General features: G+C 40.4%; 1 protein-coding gene across 4 annotated transcripts in view; it reads left to right on the plus strand.

The window, feature by feature from the left end:
* Nucleotides 1-1,252: 1,252 nt before the first annotated feature.
* Nucleotides 1,253-21,256, plus strand: part of THRAP3 (thyroid hormone receptor associated protein 3) — a 72,513-nt gene continuing 52,509 nt past the window's right edge. For 3 of the 4 annotated variants that reach the window (XM_058553686.1, XM_058553689.1, XM_058553688.1), the window contains exon 1: nt 1,253-1,354. The gene's annotated coding sequence lies outside the window, so the exon portion shown is untranslated. Of the gene's footprint in view, nt 1,355-1,766; nt 1,923-21,256 lie in introns of those variants that run through there. The other variant, XM_058553687.1, reaches the window with a different exon arrangement.

A 21,256-nucleotide genomic window follows, 5' to 3' on the forward strand; every position in this document is an offset into this window, starting at 1 on the left:
TACTGTGGGAGGACCGGCCCCATGGCTTAATGGTTAAGTGCACGCGTTCTGCTACTAGCGGCCAGGGTTCAGATCCCGGGCGCACACCGACGCACCACTTCTCTGGCCATGCTGAGGCAGCGTCCCACATACAGCAACTAGAAGAATGTGCAACTATGACATACAACTATCTACTGGGGCTTTGGGGAAAAAAAAAAGGAGGAGGATTGGCAATAGATGTTAGCTCAGAGCTGGTCTTCCTCAGCAAAAAGAGGAGGATTAGCACGGATGTTAGCTCAGGGCTGATCTTCCTCACCAAAAAAAAAAAAAAAAGTACTGTGGGAGTACAGAGATTGGGAGCAGCTAGTAAACTTAGAAAGCTTCACAGAAGACGCAACATTTGAGCTCAAAGGTTCAAGTTCACTAGCACAGGAATTCAAGCAGAAAGCAGCCTGTGCAAAAACCCTGATCAATGCAGTGGTTCTCAAACATGTGCATAAGAATCACTGGAGAGGTCTACTTAAAACAGATTCTAGGGCTACACTGCCTGGGAAACTTCTGGTTCAATAGATGAGTGACGCCCATTTAAACAAGCTTCAGAGGACCACACTTCTGTGTTCCCATTATCATGGGAGGGGGGGCGATGGCAGGAGAGGAGGCTGGAGAGAGCTTTGCTGATCGGCTCCTGGGTCTTGGAGGGACGTCACACTATCACAATAAAAACAACTCCATTTTGCGTCACGCTTTCAGGGTACCAGACACTTTCATGGTCCTTACTTTGTCTGAGCCCCCAACAATTCTGTGGGGTAGAAATTATGAATCTCATTTCATAGGGGAGGAAAACTGAGGCTCAGAGAAAGGAGACGATTTGCTCAAGGTCACAAAGCGAGAGGTGGCAGGGCACAGACTGAAAGCTGGGCGACCGGATTCCTGCTTACAGACTTAAACGACGAGGGCAGGCCCCGAGCAGGTGTGGCTCAGTCCCTCCCTCTACGGCTGGCTCCAAAATGGTGGGGGCAGTGGCGTCAGCAACGCTCCCGCGTCTTCCGTCCACCTCGCTCCTTCTGCCCCAGGCCACCCAGGCGGGGGGAGGGGAATGGAACGGAGCAATCCACGTGACTGCTGACAACCTGGCGCGTGACGCAAAGCGGCGGGCGAACCACTCGCGTTGCCTTGTGGGAAACGTAGTTTAGTAGATCGCTAAATTGGCAAGGAGAGATAGGCCTAGGACTACATTTCCCAGGAGGCAGCGGGGCAACGCCGCCGCTGCGGCCGTCGGAGAGCGGGGACGCGGGGCGCGCTGTCGGGCGGAGGCGAGGTTCGGGCCGGTTGTGCCGTTGCGAGGCTGCGGTTGCGATCACTGTGGTGGGCCCAGGTGAGTGAGGGCCTCTGGTGGGAGTTAGGGCAGCTCAACCGGCTCCAGGCGTTTCATGTTTTACCTTTTCTCGGCTGCGGCTGGGACAGGGGGCCCGGGCAGGCCCAGCGCGGAGACGCTCCCCCGCGCCTACCCCCTGGCCTCGTCTGAGCGGGCCTCACTCCCTCCGGCTCCTCCCCCTCCCCGCCCTTCAGGGCTTCCCCTCGCTCGGGCCTAGCTGCCGACGCCCAGGGCCGCCTTTTCTCCCGAGCACCCTCTACCCTTCTTTCTCCTCCTTGCAAGCTGCCAGGGCGAGGCCTGCACCTCCTCCATCTACTCCTTTAGTTGTATGGACCCCATTATTTGGATTTCTCCTTTTCCCGGAAGTCTTGCGTGCCCTCCACTCCCCCCACCCGCGTCTCAATTGGCCTGGTTCTGTCTCCTCCCAGAGCGCATGTGGCTGGCCCTCAGTAAATGTTAGCACCGTTTCGGTTCTTTCCTGCCTTGTGGCCAGCGGAGGCATAGTCCACATTTATTTGCGACGGGAATATATGTGCGCCCGCTTTTATTGCAGTCTCTTGGGCTCGAGGTGAGGCCAACTTGCATTCCAATGCTGATCGGCGTGTTTCTGCTTATATGAGGCAATTTTCTTTGCCTCTCTCAGTACCTAAGCAACTCTTATCGGCTATTCTCTTTGCCTTTCTAAATCTTAAGGGTGGAACATGGCAGCAGAAGCTGGCGAGTAGCGCTGGTGCTCAGAAGTTGGAAGCCATCAGTGTTAGTACAGTGTTTACGGGGAGGTTGTTAATTGGATTGAAGGAAAAGCCTCTGAGAGTAAGGTAGAGCATGGCGGGAGAGAGCCAATGAAACTTCTGATGGCGGCATAACAGAAAGATCCTGGAGGCAGCTTGCCTAGGTTCACATCTTGCCTGTGCTAGCTTTTGATTTTAGGTCAAGGGGCTTCACTTCCAGGTGCCTCAGTTTCCTTATCTGCAAAATAGCGGCGAGTAACAGTGGGGGTTATTGTGAAGATTAAATTGAAAACTGCTTGGCTCATTACCTGCCATGTATTGAACACTATTATTATTATTATCATCTTTTATAGGATTTCTAGATTGTGAGTCCAGAGTGGAAAGGCACGTATCACACCATCATTTTCCTTCCCCTTCAGATGGCTCTCCCTTTTTTGTTTTTGAAAATATTGTATGTTGTAGTCTGTCCTGTTATCTAGATAGTCCGATGGGTGTATCATTATGTAGAAGCCTGTTAAGGAGCCAAAAACGACTGCTGCCATGAGTAACTAGTGAAGCAAATCGGGCTTAGTTTGTTCTTTGCTGGGGAATGTGTTTTGTGAGCTAGTGTACGCATTTTAACAATATCAGAAACAATTTTTCTTTTGCAGCCGGTAGACTTGATTGTATTTTATAGAAAAGGTGAATTGGAGTTTCTGTAAGAAACTGTTTAACTAAAAACTTTTATGTCCAATACAGATCCATCTCTGTTTTTTTAACACAAGTGAAAGATCTCCGGTTTTGGAGACTGGTGTTTTTAGCCTGCAGAGGAGGTAGAATCCAGTTTTAGTGGTGTTAATAGTAATTGTGGCAGCAGCAGCAGCAGTAATAGTAGTAGTTCTTTGGCATATTCCTTTAATACCAAGTACAGGTACTTTTTGAATCTGGTTTAGCCAGTGAAGTTATGGATTGTGAAAGGAGTGTCCTCTTTTGTATTGAGAAATTGGAGGGAGGAAGCTTGGTGTCTGTCCGAGATTAGCACCAAGATGGGGAGGGATAAGGCTAGGAGAGAGCATAAGACGTACGATTTATTTATTTTTTATTTTGGATAGTCTTAACCACTAAGAATCTTAAGCTGCTGGCCTGTTTCTCTTGGGCATAGCGACATCCTGAATTGAAAGAAGTGTGGTTAATGCTAGTCTCTCACGTACTAGATTTTGGTGAATTGCTTCACACACTCATTCGCTAAACATCTAAGATTAATTCTGTATTTAACTGATTGAGTGATTGATTCCACAAATAGTGCCTAAGAACCTACCAGCTACAGGCCCCTGTCCTGGGTTCTGGGAGTACAGGCGGGTTTGAGACAGAAGGGGTCTTGCCTTTTGGGAACTTACAGTATAGTGGAAGAAGACACAACAGGTAAGTAAGTAAATTACAAATTGAGAAAAGTGATGTGGAGGTATCAAGCAAGGGACTCCTATAGACGATAAAAAGGGAGAGACCTAAGGGTGGTCAGAGAAGTTCTTTTTGTTGAGAGTGAGGAGACCATTTTGTAGGGCTGGTAATGAGACAGCATTCCAGGTGGAGGGAACAGCAAGTGCCAAAACTTGAAGATGGGAGGAATTTAGTGTGCTTTCAGAACTGAAAAGAGGCTACGTGTGGCTGACACTTAGTGAGGAGAATGATTAAAGATGAGATGGAGAGGTAAGGTTGTTTAGGGAAGCTATTGAAGCCTTCTGATAAGTGAGAGGGGTGGCTGGCTGATTTATATATATATATTTGTTTGTGAGGAGATCAGCCCTGTGCTAACATCTGCCAATCCTCCTCTTTTTTTGCTGAGGAAGACTGGCCCTGTGCTAACATCTGTGCCCATCTTTCTCCACTTTATATGGGACGCCGCCACAGCATGGCTTGCCAGGTGGTGCGTCGGTGCGCGCCCGGGATCCGAACCAGTGAACCCCGGGCTGCTGCAGCGAAGCGCGCGCGCTTAACTGCCTGCGCCAGCAGGCCGGCCCCCTGGTTTATATTTTAAAGTCACTTTTGCAGAGGTGTGGAAAATGGATTGTGGGGGGTATCAATTAAGAGGCTATTGTACTAGCCCAGGCTGGAGATGGTAGTTGTCTGAAGTAGATTGATGGAGTAGAGCGGAGCTCTCGCTCTTAACCGCGGCTCCACTGGGCGGGCCCCTAGAGCAGGACGTTCTTAATCTGTGGTCCGTGGACTACAGGGGCCCCATGAACTTGGTAAAATTTTTGTGAGGGAGTACATTTTCTCAAAGGAAGGGTCGTTACATTCCATCATATTCACTAGAGTCTCAGAGTTTAAGAACCCCTGCTCTAGAGTTTGTGATGTAGGTTTATAGCTGGTAAAAAAGTGATTGCCTACGACTTACCAGGAGAGTAAGAGTCCTGGGTTCCCTTTCTAAAACATTGACATTCTTAATATTTCAAGGGAACTCTTTTTTTTTTTTAAATCAAGGTTAAATGCTGTACCATAGAAATCATCTGTTAGTTTCTTTTGTCTAGAAGTTAAGGGCTGATGCACATACTGAGAAAGCTGAACATTAGTGAGCTCAGTTTCACAAAAATCCATTTCCTAATGTTTTCTTCCATTGGGTTTTGTTTACCCTTCCTATTTCAGTGGTAGAAACGGAGCTCCTTAGTGTGTAAAGAGTAAGATACTTTTCTTCTTGTTTTCCTTCAACCATTATGGGTTTCAGATGTATGTTCATATATCTTGTGGTGTATTTTGAGATGATAGTGTGCTATTGGAAGCAGAAGGGGTGCCTTCTACCCCCAAATTAGAGCTCTACCATTGAAAGAACCATGTATTTTTCTTTTTATGGCGAAGGTTGAAAACTGAAGGCTCATGGACGAAATCCAGTCTGCATATGTGTTTTGTTTGGCTCACACAGAGTTGTAAAATTTGAATTAGTTGTCAACTTTAAAAAACAAGGAGATTTCATGTAAAAATTTGGATTCAGGCTGCTTTTGAAAAATCAGCTCTGGCAGCCGTGGACCTGTGTTTCTGCTTGGCAGCAGCCACGTTTTGTGATTGGGGCACGTCTTCTCCAGTTTGGGACAGACTTCACCACAGCCTCACATGTATCCCTGACATGGAGCAGAGTGTTAGTTGATGTTTATTATTTTACATGTTTATATTACTTATCTGTCTGTAGGCATTTTAATTTGCTCTCCTGTTCTAGGTATATGATACAGGTCTCTAATGCCCCCACTTAAAGTCATCTTGCTGTCATAATGTTACATCACCATTTAAAAATTTTTTTCTGTCTTGGTACCTATTTCTTTCTTTTGTTTCTTCTAAAAAAAGGAAATTTTAGTTAACTTTAGAAGAGGAACATGAAGCAGTGAGAGGGAAGAAAACTCAAAACATTGAATTATTTTGTTTCCAAACTGAAGAAACCCAGGAGCTTTTAGAAAGTATAAAGGCGCCGGTCTGACCCCTGCCTGTGCCTTTTAGCTGGCATTCGTGCAGTGTCCTCATTTTTGTTCTGCCTGGTTTGCTTTTTAGCATCTGGAATGTTGTAACTGCATAGCTTGGCTTGTTTCAGAAGACAGAAGGCCAAGCAAAGAGAAGTTCCTGAATGTCTCATTAGAAGACTTTTGGCTCCTGTCCTGAGGCATAAGAGCCAAAGTGTGTTTTTATTTGTTTGTTTGTTTGTTTCTTAATAATATGCCTCTGTGAAGTCCATTGCTTTGCTTTCAGTAATTCTGTGTGTTTTTTGAGGAGTTAATAACTCAATTTTCTTCTTCTCTATTTTAATAAAAAGGGCAGGATAAATAAAGGATTGATAGAGGAAGCCATAGAAGTGAGACCGCTTTGTAAAGTTACCTAGGAGATTTCTTCACTCCAGCGCTCTCCCTTCCGTCAGGGCTTCCCAGAAGATGGTCCTGGTGTATCTGAAGGGTGTGTGTCCTGGAGTCTTGCCTTTGGCTACGGGACTATGGGTTGTCAGAAAAAACTTTAGAAATGAAGAAGATTGAGGAAGTTGGTTAGGTGGCAGAGTGGGGTTGCTCAATAGAAAAGGAGTAAGGTAAATTTTTTAACCTGAGAAATTCTTGTTTCATATATATTGAAGTGATCCTTTGCAAAGCCTTGCTTTATGTTCTCTGAAGTCCTTACAAGTTCTTACTGCTTAGTTGTTGAGGGGTTGGTGTATCACCTTCTTGGCTTGGGCAGTTTTGATATCCCTTTGTATGCATGTGTCACACTGGGAAATGTTCTGACAGAGACCTTCCTTGACCAGCCTGTCTATAATAGTACTCCCCTCATCAACCCACACTCTCCCCTGCCCCCAACCCTGCGTTGTTACTATGGGGACATTATGTTATTTATTTTTAATCTATGTCTTCACCTCTTCAGAGAGTAAAGCAGGGATTTGTTTGATTCACTGCTTAATCCCCACACCTAGGACATTGTCTGTCATGTAGAAGAGACTCAGTAAATATTGAAAGAAAGAATGAATTAATATGGGAATAAATAGATGGCTGGCTGGGTGGCAGTTTTTGGAAGTGCTCCTACTATCAAGTCCTAGTTTGCTTAGATTCTATTAAGCTACCAGTTGAAAATAATTTGTGTGGTGGTGGGTGAGGTGATTGCAAAGGGGCAAGAGGATACTTTTTGGAGTGATGGGAATATTCTGTATTTTGGTTGGGGTGGTATTTACACATTGTATTTTGTCAGAGTCACTGAACTGTATTCTTAAAATGTGTACATCTATTATATGTGAATTATAAAGTTGATTTATAAAAATTTGTATTTAAAATCCATCCTCTAAAGGCTATTCTGAGAGGGGCCGGCCCGGTGGTGTATTGGTTGAGTGAGCACACACTGCTTTGGTGGCCTGGCCCGGGGTTCACAGGTTCGGATCCCAGGCGCGGACCTACGGCACCGCTTATCAAGCCATGCTGTGGCAGCGTCTCGTATAAAGTAGAGGAAGATGGGCTCGTATGTTAGCCAAGGACCAGTGGTCTTCAGCAAAAAAAAAAAAAAAAAAAGAGGAGGATTGGCAATGGATTTTAGCTCAGGGCTGATCTTCCTCACACAAAAAGAAAGAAAATAAAGACTATTCTGTGAAACTGAGGTAACTCTATAAGTAGCTTGTGATTGATTGTTTTCCTTGAATTTTTAGTAAGTTTTGCCAAGTATAAATTGGACAGGAGATTTAAAATATTCTGTTGGGAGTGAGGAGGTGCCTCAAGAGCTATGGAGGGAAAGAGGCTGAGCTGACAGGGCTCTGAGCAGCCCACCCTCCGTTTCGGTCAGAGCAGTTCTGCATTGCTATTTTATACTTTGGGGTGCTGCTTAACATTTCATTTTTGAAAAGATAAAAAAAGTTGAGTTCCCTAAGGCCCTCTCACCACTACCCCAGGGTTTAGTTAAGCAAGGCACAGCCTATAAAATCCTTGGTAGGGGCAGGTAGTTGTCTTCAATTTTGTTCTGCCCCTGCTCATAGATAGGTGCTTGATGAAGAAATTCAGACATTGCAGAAATATGTAATGTAGAAAGTAAAAGTTTCCCATAATGCCATTTCTTTAGGCCAGTCTGAACAATTTGGGTATATAGAGATTTCTGCTGTTTTGGTGCGTCGTATTCGTGATGTTTTTCCTTTGGGTCTGGGTGAAGGTATTTCTGAATAGTCAAGGTATACAGTAAGGAACCATGGAGGAAGTGGCGATAAACCTCTCTGGTTTATTATGAAAGCTTAACACGTAAAACCTTCAGGAGGATTTAAGTTGCAAAAGCATATTGTTTGTGATAGTCCTCTTGTTTTCCTGGAAAACTTAGAAGATGATAGGTTGATTCTTTTTATTTATTTATTTATTTATTTATTTATTTATTTATTTATCCCCCAAAGCCCCAGTAGATAGTTGTATGTCATAGCTGCACATCCTTCTAGTTGCTGTATGTGGGACGCGGCCTCAGCATGGCTGGAGAAGCAGTGCGTGGGTGCGCGCCTGGGATCTGAACCTAGGCTGCCAGCAGCGGCGCGCGCGCACTTAACCGCTAAGCCACGGGGCTGGCCCCATAGGTTGATTCTTGGGTTAATGGTGGATGCTTTGTCTTTGTTCACAGCATAAGAGCTTAGCCTGCTCTTTCTCTTCCTCTATTTCTGTTTCAGGCTTGTTAGTCACTTGCATATGTTTTTTGCTGGACATTTTACCTTCAGTTTCACCATTCAACCAGCTAGGGGTGATTAAAGTGGCCTTGAATGTAGTGCCATATTGAATGACAATAGAATGAAGAAGAGAATATATTTAATTGATTGTTGGCTTATCACCTTCCTTTTCTGCTCTGGAGGCTGCTTAGTGTTAGAGGATACGTATATGATGAAAGTAGTTTGATAAGGAGTATTTTCTGTCCCATTTTCAGCAAAATCTTTTCAGCTGCAGTGTTCAGTTAACAGGGCATGCTCGTGGAGGTATATGATCTGTGATACCTAGAGGCGTTCGTTTTCTCAGATGAATGTGGTGGGAAATGGAAGTCTTTGCTTCCTTATCAGAAGCTTTTTTTTTTTTTAAATTGGGACTTTGGGGCAGGTTGCTTAACCCTGCATAGTATCTGTTCAGTCTACCTCCAATAGGATTATTGTGATGGTTAGATGATTCGTCCAGTACCAGGGCACATAGTAGGGATTCAAGAAATTAATCTTAGTATTCTGTGGAAGATGGGTTGCCTGTTCCTTATTTGGAAAAGGGAACTATTCCTGTGACATTAAATCTGAAAGGACAATGAAAAACACCCAGAAGCCCTCAGCTGATAGATGGAAAGTGTTGAGTATATGATAAAGGTGGTATTTCAAGATTGTGAGGGAAGGATGGCTTAATTATTCAATAAACAGTTCTGGAACGATTGGCTGACCATTTTGAAAATTAGATTATCTTGACAAAATAAATCCCATATGAAAACCAGAGAGATACAGATTAACCATTTTCTCCCTCAGATCTCCATAGTGATAAAAAACAATGACGATTATTGTTGGTGAAGTTGTGGGGAAAAGGACATTCTCAGTACTGTTGGTAGCAATGTAAATTGCTGCAGCCTTTCTGGAGAGCAATGGAATGTATCTGTGCTTTTATGAACATACCTTAAGGAAATAATTGGACAGGTTTTTAAAGATAAGGATAATCATCACACTGTTATTTGTGTTAAGTGAAAAATTGAAAGCAACCTAAATGTACACCACTAGGAGACTGCTTATAGTACATTTATACACTGGAATGCTAGGTAAAAAGAGATATTGTAGATTGGAGAACTATATTTGTTGACCTAATACAGTGAGTAAAAAGATGCCCAGAACTGATGGCTTTTGTTTGGCTCAAAAATCTCTGTGACTCTCCATTTTCTTCTTAGTCAGTGTTTATTAAGTATATATACTGAGCTTTAGATTCTTTTGGGGGCGTAAAGTTGTCTCAAGTATGTGGTCTGTGGTCTAGATCTGCATGGTCCAATTTAGTAGCCACTGCCTGCAGGTGGCTAGTTAAATTTAAGTTAATTAAAATTAAATGTAATTTTAATTAACATAATTTTCATATTAGCCGTGTTTCAGGTGGTCAGTAACAACATGTGACTGGTGGTTGCCATGTTGAAGCAGCCTAGGTATAGAACATTTCTGTCATCTCAGAGTGTTCCGTTGGACAGCGCTGGCCTAGATTGCCTTTTCATCTTTTTGTCAGCATCACTTCTACCTATCATAGGTGGGGCCTCATAGTAGTTGCAGTTTTCTCCCCTGAGATGACACAGAAGATTTCTGGACTTTACTTTTGGCTGTCATTTATGTATCTCCATTTTCGTACTATTTAAACTCTCTTTACCTCTTAGCCCACAATGGGTTTGTTCAGAGTGCAAAGAGAATGCTGTTATCTCTGTGAAGATACGTGGGGATAATTTTGCTTAACTCCCTAGCTCTGGATTGGAATTTTTTTTTTAACCTATTAGAGTTTCTGTTCTTCACTTTATTTATTTATTTATTTTCCGCCAAAGCCCGAGTAGATGGTTGTATGTCATAGCTGCACATCCTTCTAGTGGCTGTACGTGGGACACGGCCTCAGCATGGCCGGAGACGAGGTGCGTGGGTGCACGCCTGGGTTCTGGGCCCGGGCCGCCAGCAGGGGAGCCTGCGCACTTAACCGCTAAGCCACGGGGGCGGCCCTGTTCTTCACAGTAAAAACAACTGAGCAGGAACTGGAATTTATATTGATGCAAGGACTGTGTTTGATGTTGTTTGATTTTTCTTTTTTTGGGAAATTAGGCGTTAAATACTTATTAAATGCCTACTAAAGTGCTAGGCATTTATTAGAATGAAAATAATGTGGTGTACAGAATCTTTACTGTTTGATATACTTTTAGGATTTAATTTCTGTTCAGGTTAGTTATTTTTTATAAGTGGACTAATTTATTGCTTAAATCAGGGCTTCAAATATTGTCTTCAGGATATTGGATATTTATGTTGGGTGAGCTAAAGCATAGTTTGTTATTTGGGGGCTATGGGAGGCACATCTCTTCCCACTGAGTTAGTATTATTACAGTTGTTGTAATGATCTCATTGAATGTAGCTAAAACAAACTTTTAGAAGATTTAATCAGAAACACTTTTAGAAGATTTAGTCTAGTAAGTTGGCCTTTAAGTTCCATCATCCCCGTAAGGCTCATGTTTCCTTATACTGGGTAGGTTAAGTGCTCTGCATCAAGTGCATTTTAGCAGGGATGACAATTTCTTTTTTTCTCCAACATTTTTTTATGAAAGATTTCAAGCATACAGAGAAGTTGAAAGGATTGTGCAGTGAGCACCCATGTGCCCATCGCCTAGTTTCTACATTTGTTAGCATTTTGCTGTATGTGCTTTATAACATTACATTCATCCTCTGTCTTCTTTTTTTTTTCAGTGTTTTTTATTGTGGCAAAATACACATAACATAAAATTTACATGTTAATGATTTTTAAGTGTACAGTTCAGTGGTATTAAGTATTCATTTTGTTATGCAACCATTGGCACCATCCATCTCCAGAACTCTTCATCTTGAAAAACTGAAACTCTACCCATTAGATAGTAACTCTCCATTCTCCCCTCCCCCGAGCCTCTGACAACCACCAATCTACTTTCTGTCTCTAAGATTTTGACTACCCTAAGTACCTCATATAAGTGGAATCATACAGTGTTTGTCTTTTTGTGACTAGGCTTATTTCACTTAGCATAATGTATTCAAGGTTCGTCTGTCTTGTAGGCTGTCGGGATTTCCTTCCTTTTTAAGGCTGAGTAATATTTCATTGTACGTATATACCACATTTTGCTTATCCATTCATCCATCGTTGGACACTTGGGTTACTTCCACGTTTTAGCTACTCTGAATAATGCTGCTATGAATATGGGCATACAAATATCTCTTGAAAACCCTGCTTTCAATTCTTTTGGGTATTATACCTAGGAGTGGAATTGCTAATTCTATGTTTAATTTTAGTAACCATTCTAATGGGTGTGAGGTGGTATCTCATTGTAGTTTTGGTTTGCATTTCCCTAATATTAGGGATGTTGAGCATCTTTTCATGTGCTTAGGGACCATTTGTATATCTTGTTTGGAGAAATGTCTACTCAAGTCCATTGCCCATTTCCTATCTTATTTTTTTGAAGCATTTTAAACTAAGTTGCAGATATCAGTACATTTCATATCTAAACACTTCAACATGCATATCATTAGCTTCAGTTTCATATTTGCTTATGATTCCCTTTTTTGAGGAGGAGGCAAGGGGTGGTAAAATTTACACACTGTGAAATGTGATTGTCATTTCTTTAATTTATAAGTGCTTGGATAGAGAGGTTTGGGGTGCCAGTCCTTAGCTGGAATAGTTCACTTTTCCCCTGATTTAATGATGATGCTTATCTTGAGTTAGGTTTGTTTTTGCCAAATTAATATTGTGACCATATATAAAATTTATCTTTTTGAACTAAGACACTATTGAGTGAGGGGACGCTATTAATACGCCAGGACAAGGGTTGTAAACTGTCTTATGCAAACCTGGATGTAAGGTTAACCTAAACATAAAGAAGCACTTTTATAGATTGAGATTTTTTTCGAAGTAAATGCTTATTTAAGCACTTTACATACATTATCTCATTTAATCCTATACTTTACAAGGTAAGTGAAAAGCTTTTTGTTTTACAAATGATGAAGCCTAGGCATGAGAGATTAATTTAGGGAGATAGGATTTGAACCTAGGTCTGACTCTAAACCTCCACGCTTAGCCACTATACTGTACTGCTCAGGGTAAGGGTACAGGGAGTAGACTGACCAATAAATTAGGACAGAGTCCTCAGATAATAAAACATCTCCATTTTGTATTGTCATGATTATTAGATCCAAAGTTAAGTTATTTAACTCCTGTTCAGGAATAATGGACTTGAATCCACCAGCTGACACAGGCTTTTTGATTCACCTTGCTGCAAATAGAATGACAGAAGATGTATTTCAGAATTGATAATATTTGCCTAGCGTTCTGTATCTTTCCATCTTTAAAATGAAAATACTCCTTCCTTCTCTTGAGAATTACAATATATATATTTAGTACTATATATATATAAAGAATACATGAAAAGTTATACAGTTCAGTATCTTATGAAACTTAAGCATGGTCACATACTGTCATTTCTTTTATTACTAAATGGCTATTAAATGGTTTGGATGTGTAAAAGTGTTGAAAATCGTGTCTCACGCAAGTTTATGCACAAGTGGAATCAAGGATCTCTAGTCTAGTGCTCTTTTGACAGTTGAGTAAACAGTGCTAATTTCTAGTAAACACTAGAAATTCTCAAATGTAATTGTTTTATTTGTAAATAAATTGTAAAGCTCTATTTGAAGTTTTTTTTTTTAAGATTATTTATTTATTTATTTTTTCCCCCCAAAGCCGCAGTAGATAGTTGTATGTCATAGCTGCACATCCTTCTAGCTGCTGTATGTGGGACGTGGCCTCAGCATGGCCGGAGAAGTGGTGCGTCGGTGCGCGCCCGGGATCCGAACCCGGGCCGGCAGTAGTGGAGTGCGCGCACTTAACCACTAAGCCACAGGGCTGGCCCTAAGCTCTGTTTGAATTTAGCCATTGCAGGGAATAATCTCTTAAGAAGTCATTGTTGGACTCTGGTTCAGAAGCAGTGCATCTGAAATTTACTGAATGAATGATGCACATGAGTGTCATTTAACAGTTGCAAATGCTTTGTCATATCAGTTATGATCATTTCTTTTTGTTTTTGAAACATCTCTTTTAGAGAAAGAAACAATGAAAAAATTTTTAACCTGGTTAACCCGAAGTGCAAGCTTCCTGATAACACCTGATACTTTGACCATTAATGTGTTGATGTATTTGTATGCAAGTGCTGTGAATGTAAGTGAAAGATAACTTAGTTTTGAAGTTGTCAACTAACTTATTGCTGTGGTTATTAGGAAACTAAGATTTCATGTGGGAGTCAAAAGCATACATAAACTGCAACTTTGTGTACAATATATGTTATTCCAGCTGGAATTTTGACCTTGCCCTTCTCGATCTTATTCTGATAATTAATCTTAGAGCTGCCAACAGGAAATAGGAGGTGCTTTCTGAGGAGCAGAGGATATTTGGTTTCCTTGTTGAGTATTAAATATCACTGCAAACCTATAGGGATATAGGCTTTGTCTTCTGGATTGTTTATCCTCCTGCCTTTACTCCTTTTAGTGTGTAGGACACCATTGTTCAAATCTAAATTGTAGGGCCTGGATACACTTTTTTTTTTTGCTGAGCAAGATTGATCCTGAATTAACATCTTTTGCCAGTCTTCCTCTTTTTGCTTGAGGAAGATTCGCCCTGAGTTAACATCTGTGCCAGTCTTCCTCTACTTTGTATGTGGTTCACTGCCACAGCATGGCCGCCGCCAAGTGGTGTAGGTCCGTGACGGAGAGCTGAATCTGGGCTGCCGAAATAGAGCGCGCCAAACTTAACCGGCCATGGAGCCGGCCCTGTGGATGCACTTTTTTTTTTTGTGAGGAAGACCAGCCCTGACGTAACATCAGGTGCCAATCCTCCTCTTGTTTGCTGAGGAAGATTGGCCCTGGGCTAACATCTGTGCCCATCTGCCTCTACTTTATATGAGACGCCGCCACAGCATGGCTTAACAAGCAGGGCGTCATTGTGCACCTGGGATCCGAACCTGCTAACCCCGGGCCGCCGCAGCAGAGCACGCGCACTTAACCGCTTGCGCCACTGGGCCGGCCCTGGATACGCTTTTATGATGCTTGTCTCCCATTATAAAGCATTATGAGTGCAAAACTCAGCTTTTCATATAGTAACTCTTGAATAATCTAGTTTCCTGTTGAAAATATTCCAAAACTTTTTCTTTGCTACATTTTTGTTACAAGTTCCGTAGCATTTAGTGTAATTTTTTTTTTCTCCCTAAGTAATCAGAACCTGAATTGGACCTAATGTGGAGTTAGGCAAAATCCTAGGGATTTAGCCTGATCTCTACTTTCCATTGTACAGATGTTTGTGTATCAGCTTAGTTTTTTGAAGGTGATTTTGGATATGGAAATATCTTGAGGGATTTGGTTTGTTGTTTGGTGATTATGTAAGCATGTTGCTGGTGGGAAAAGTCTTAATGAAGTGTAAAATAAACCTTGATTGACTACTGAAACAATTTGGAAAAATAAAATTCTCATTGTTGAGTCTATCCATTGTTATCCTCTCCCTTCCAACTTTCTTGTTTTTATTTTTTAAACTGCCCTTTTGGAATAAAATGTGCTATGTGCTTTACATACATTAATTCATTTAATCTTTAAGATAAATTTATAAGATCAGTGTGTCTACTTTTTAAAGATGAGGAAACTTAGTAAAATTAAACACCTTGGTCAAGTCTGCACAGTGGTGGAGTCAGGATTTTCATGCAGGTTGGTCATATGTTTGCAAAGCTCTTTCTCGCAAGCACTCTGCCTGTATTCAACATACACCTTCATATGCCTGTCCTTCAATGTGAAGTTGTTTCTTTGATTTGACCTTAAGAGCATTGCTTTATGAGTCCTATTTCAATCTTTAGAAGTTGTTAGCAAAAATCTAAATTAATGTGTGTGGCCAAGAAGCTTGTGAACAGCATAGAAATGCTTGTACTCTTCTGTCACTGTGATAGAGAGTTATATTAATCTTTTTTTCCTCTAGAGAGGGACTGGGAAAGGAAGTCTAAAGGTAGCACAACCACAGTGTTTAGCATTGTAGAAACATTTTTTTTTCATGCTTAAAAAATAAATGCAATATGAAGACATGCAGCCGGAGCAATCTAGAGAAAGAAGAGCAAAACTGGCAGTATCACACTCCTTGATTTCAAGCTATGCTACAAAGCTGTACTAATAAAACAGCACGGTACTGGCACAAAAACAGACACAGATCAATGGAACAGAATAGAGAGCCCAGAAATAAACCCATACGTATATGGCCAATTAATCTATGACAAAAGGAGGCAAGAATATACAGTGGGGGAAAAAGACAGTCTCTTCAATAAATGGTGTTGGGAAAACTGGACAGCTGTGTGCAAAAGAATGAAACCGGACCGCTTTCTTATATCATTTACAAAAATTAACTCAAACTGGATTAAAGACTTAAACGTTAAGACCTGAAACCATAAAACTCCTAGAAGAAAACATAGGCAGTAAACTCTTTGACATCGGTCTTAGCAATATATTTTTGGATATGTGTCCTCAGGCAAGGGCAACAAAAGCAAAAATAAATGAATGGGACTACGTCAAACTAAAAAGTTTTTCTGCAGTGAAGGAAAGCATCAACAAAATGAAAAAGCAGCCTACTGAATGGGAGAAGATATTTGCAAGTCATATATTCGATAAGTGGTTAATATCCAAAATATGTAAAGAACTTATACAATTCAATATCAAAGAAACAAAAAATTTGAAAAATGGGCAGAAAACCTGAATAGACATTTTTTTTCAAGGAAGACATACAGCTGGCCAACAGCCGCGTGAAAAGATGCTCAACATCATTAATCATCAGGGAAATGCAAATCAAAACCACAATGAGATATCACCTCACACCTATCAGAATGGCTGTTATCAAAAAGGCAACAAATAACAAGTGTTGGCGAGGAGGTGGAGAAAAGGGAACCCTTGTGCACTGTTGGTGGGAATGTAAATTGGTGCAGCCACTGTGGAAAACAGTATGGAGGTTCCTCAAAAAATTAACAATAGAACTACCATATGATCCAGTAATTCTACTTCTGGATATTTATTTGAAGAAAGCAAAAACACTAATTAGAAAAGATATATGCGCCCCTGTGTTTATCGCAGTGTTATTTACAATAGCCAAGATATGGAAGCAACGTAAGTGTCCATTGATGGGTGAATGGATAAAGAAGATTTGCGGGGCCAGCCCTGGGGCCTAGTGGTTAAGTTTGGCGTGCTCCACTTCGGTGGCCCAGGTTTGGTTCCCAGGCGTGGAACTACACCACTCTGTGGTGCCCATGCTGTGGCAACCCACGTGCACAATAGAGGAGGATTGGCACAGATATTAGCTCAGGGCAAATCTTCCTCAGGCAAAAAGAGGAAGATTGGCAACAGATGTTAGTTCAGGGTGACTCTTCCTCAGGGGAAAAAAAATTAAATAAAAGAAGATGTGGTAGACAGATACAAAGGAATATTACTCAGCCGTAAAAAAAAGAATGAAATCTTGCCATTTGCAACAACGTGGATGAACCTAGAGGGCATTATACTAAGTGAAATGTCAGACAGAGAAAGACAAATACCATATGATTTCACTTATATGTGGAACCTAAAGAACAAAAGAAATGAACAGACAGAACAAATTCATACATATAGTGAACAAACTGGTGGTCCCTGAGGGGAGGGGGGAGGGGAGGTGGGTGAAATAGATGAGGGGATTAAGAGGTACAAACTTTGAATTATGAAATAAATAGGTCATGGGGGTGTGATGTACAGCATAGGGAATATAGTCCAATAACATTGTAATAATTTTGTATGGTGACACATGGTTACTAGACTTATCCTGATCACTTTGTGATGTATATAAATCACTGTGTATATTGAATCACTATGTTGTACACCTGAAACTAATATGGTATTGTATGTGAACTAGACTTTAATAAAAAAGTAAAATATTTAAAATATGAAGACATGCAAAAAAGTGCAAAGAATAATACAACTAGTACCCATGTATTTAAGAGATCAATTTAATAAATTTAAGAAATAAAGGTCTACACCATAGCTGAATCCTGTAGGATTGTTCCACCCTTCGCCCCCAGCCACTCTTCTGATTTTGGTGTATGATACATGTTTTTCTAGACTTCTCTTAAGAATGTATGCTTTGGTAAACAAAATATAGTATGGCTTTTGTGTGCTTTTTTTTTTTTTTGAGGAGGACTGGGCCTGAACTAACATCCGATGCCACTCCTCTTTTTTGCTGAGGAAGATTGGCCCTGGGCTAACATCTGTGCCCGTCTTTCTCTACTTTATATGGGACACCGCCACAGCATGGCTCAACAAGTGGTATGTTGGTGCATGTCTGGGATCCGAACCTGTGACTCCCGGGCCACCGAAGCGGAGTGCGCGCAATTAACTGCTGCGCCACTGGGCCGGCCCCTTTTGTGTGTTTAAGCTTCATATAAATTGTTTGATACCAATTTATTTTTGCGACTAGTTACGCTCAGCCTTACGTTTGTGGGATTCGTTCATGATGTATGTGTTCTTCATTTTCGCTGCTATATAGTATTCGTTGCATGAATGTGCCACTTTTTATTTATCCATTTTCCTATTCGTACTCAGTGCTGCCAAGAATATTCTTGTATGCATTTTCTACTGACTTGGGAGAGATTCTGTAGTATTTATACCTAAAAGCGGAATTGCTTGGTCATAGGATGGTCACATCTTTAACTTTATTAGATATTATCACATTATTCTCCAGAGGAATTAGACCAGTTTATACTCTCAATATAAGCATTTCTGTTGCTACACATCTTTTTTTTTTTGAGAAAGATTGGCCATATGCTAACATCTGTTGCCAATCTTCCTCTTTTTTCTCCCCCAAAGCCCCAGAACATAGTTGTGTATCATAGTTGTAGAGTTGTAGCTCTTTTATATGGGACGCCACCTCAGCATAGCGTGATGAGTAGTGAGTAGGTCCACGCCAGGATTCGAACCGGCGAACTCCAGGCTGCTGAAGTGTAACGCGCGAGCTTAACCGCTGCGCCACCGGGCCGCCCCCTGTTGCTACGCATCTTAACAACACTTGATATTGTTAGAGTTTAAAACTTTTGGCCATTCTTATGAGTATGAAATATTTCATTGTAGTTTTAAATTGTATTTCTCTGGGTTACTAGTGATGATGAATATATTTTCATATGTGTATCAGCCATATGAAAACAGGTTTCCTCTGTTTTGAATTGCCTATTCTCGTCCCCTGACACCCCTTTATTTTTAGCATTTATAATCATTTGGTACACAATATATAGTTACTTGTTTGTATGTCTCACTCCACCGTGAGGTCAGAGACTTTCTCTTTTTGTCAGTGTTGTGTCTCTAGTGCCTAGAACAGTGCCTGGCATATGGTAGGTGTTCAATAAATATTTATTTAATAAATTAATCTTTTTTTACTAAACAATTGAATTTTTTGCCTTTTTATTGGTTTGTAGAAGTTCTTTATATAGTCTAGAGTCTGGATTTTAATCCTGTGGTTATGTGTATTGCAAATACACTCTGTGGGTTTGTTTTGATTTTCTAAAGCATATAGACATATTTATCAATCCTTACTTTCATGTTTTATACTTATCTTGTTTGAAATTCTCTACCTTGCATTCGTACAGATATTCTTCTCTAAAAATTTTAAAGATTTTCACATTTAATGTTTATTTTCTTGTGTTTTTTTTAGTCCACTTGGAGTTTATTTTTGTCTGTGATGTGAGGTAGGGGTCTAATTTTACTTTTTCCATGTGATTGGTTTTAGTATTCCTTAATATTCTGAATCTCTAGTCTTGACTTGGTTTTGGACTAGGTGTAGTGACCTTTATACCTTTTTGCCAGGGCTCAAATCTTCTTAACTTTATGCATGAGAAATTGGAAAAATGTTAATGTAATCTAAAACCAGATTTCCAGGAAATAGAAAGCAGGATTGCTAAATCAGATGGCATGAGTCAAACATCTGATTAAATCTTTTAGAGGGAAAACTCTGTTTACAAGAATCAGTTTGACAGATGACAGTTCTCTTAGTAAATAACATTTGTGGTTGTACCAGTTTTTATAGCAATCTATTTTCCTGATTAAACTTATGAATATAAGGCTGACTCTGGTGAATTGTTACATTGCTTATATAAAAGCTTTGGAAATAAGATGGATTTTATGAGGAAATGTGCTTAGGAGTGGCTAGGTGGCCTTGAGAGTTGGTATTTTGTGGGAAGAGAAGGCTTGCATTTCCCTAATGGTGTTTATAAATTGCTGTTGGGTTAACATCAGTTCAAAGGAGCTGCACATTTATTTTCTAGAGTTAGAACCAGAGAATATGGACATTTTGGATAGATTTTCAAACTGCTGATAAGATTATTTCTAGTAGTAAGTTTGCTCGCAAGTGTTGGCAGCACTCTGAGAAGTAGTTATTGATCTACTGGTCAAATCTGGTAGCTACTTCTGATTTGTAATTTAAAAAAGAAGAAAAAAATCTCCAAGGATGAATGTGTTTTGGTAGGTTCTCCAGCATGACGTGATCATATTGTGACAAATTATTATGGCATCAGATTCAGTCTCTTTCCTGTTGCATGTTTACAAAAGAAAGCAAATATGACTCATCTAGAAGTTGGTTATCCCGGTGTGATGCTCTGGATTAAATGGGTTGTTAATCAAGTTACTATTTCAGGTGGAATTTTTTTAGTAAAACTAAACAGTTGTGAGAATAGACTGAATGTACCATCCAGTTTTGCAACTCTAAAATTAATAGTTTTTTGTTAACTGAAATTTCCTTTCAAATAGGCCTTTAATGAATTAGATTTATTCTTATTTAGCATCTCCTGTAGCTTCCAGTAGAGTACATTTTAGCCAAATAATAGATTATTTAGGGATGTTTTCTAAGCCTGATTTCATAAGGCACATTAAAAAAAAAATTCCCTTAGATAGTAAGTAACTGGGAAGAAAAGTGAGAGATCAGAGCCAACTGGATGAAGTTTGTGGCTTAAAGTTCTCTAACAGATAAAAGATGTGATGATATGAAAGAACTGGGACGCTGAGAGCCAGGGGCCTTGAGGCTCCAGTATTAGCTCGCTTCTTGGGCAGATCTCTTCCTTTTCCTGGGCTCAGTTTCCCTTCTGTAAAGCTAGGGTAGTACTAGATATGATCTCTAGGAGTGCTTCCACTTCTAAATGCTCTATAACTCTAATTCTGGTCTTATTTCTCCCAAACTGATATTCTCCTGGGTAGTGTTTTTGCATCTAGATTAGAGTGGATCACGATCTCTTAATCACAAGAGACTCTGCTCTTTGATTAAAGCTGGCTATAGACTGCCTGGAGGCTACACACCCTTTACAGGGTCTGATGATAATGAGCTTTTCATTCTCCTAGCACTCCAAGTCACAATTTTTTTACAAATAACTATTTTAGTGAGATTTAGAAGTAGATCCATAAAAGGTGTAAATGTAGGCTGGAAATTGTATTAACCAGGTTCTCAGTGGAATCATGGTAATACTAAGCAGAGATAAACTCCTCGTTTTTACTATAAGCACATGGAAAGGCATGGATTTTCTGATTCATCTTTGCTTTGCACAGTGCCCACTGAAGGAAATTAACAATTATTTATTACTGTTATTTGAGTGCTTCCTTATATTACTGGGAAGTGTACCATAATTTAGATATTTTTCTCATTTAATCATTGCAGCAGCTTGTGAGGTAGTGTTACTGCTATTTTGTAGATCAGGAAACTGAGGCTTAAAAAAGTCAAAAGGTTTTAAACTACTTTTTATGTGATTCCAGAACCTGTAGTCTTTCTTGCCTCAATTTACTGCCTAGCAAAGACGTTATTCATAGGGTGCACTCAATGAATGTTAACTCAGTGAAATATTTGTAAAATGTTTAAAAAAATTTTTTTGTACATTGTTTCGCATCTTTATATGTTAGTATTTTTAGAAGAGAGGGATAGCCAGTCCTGATAGACCAACT

Source organism: Diceros bicornis, chromosome 13, assembly GCF_020826845.1.
Source record: "Diceros bicornis minor isolate mBicDic1 chromosome 13, mDicBic1.mat.cur, whole genome shotgun sequence".
NCBI classification, from domain to species: domain Eukaryota; kingdom Metazoa; phylum Chordata; class Mammalia; order Perissodactyla; family Rhinocerotidae; genus Diceros; species Diceros bicornis.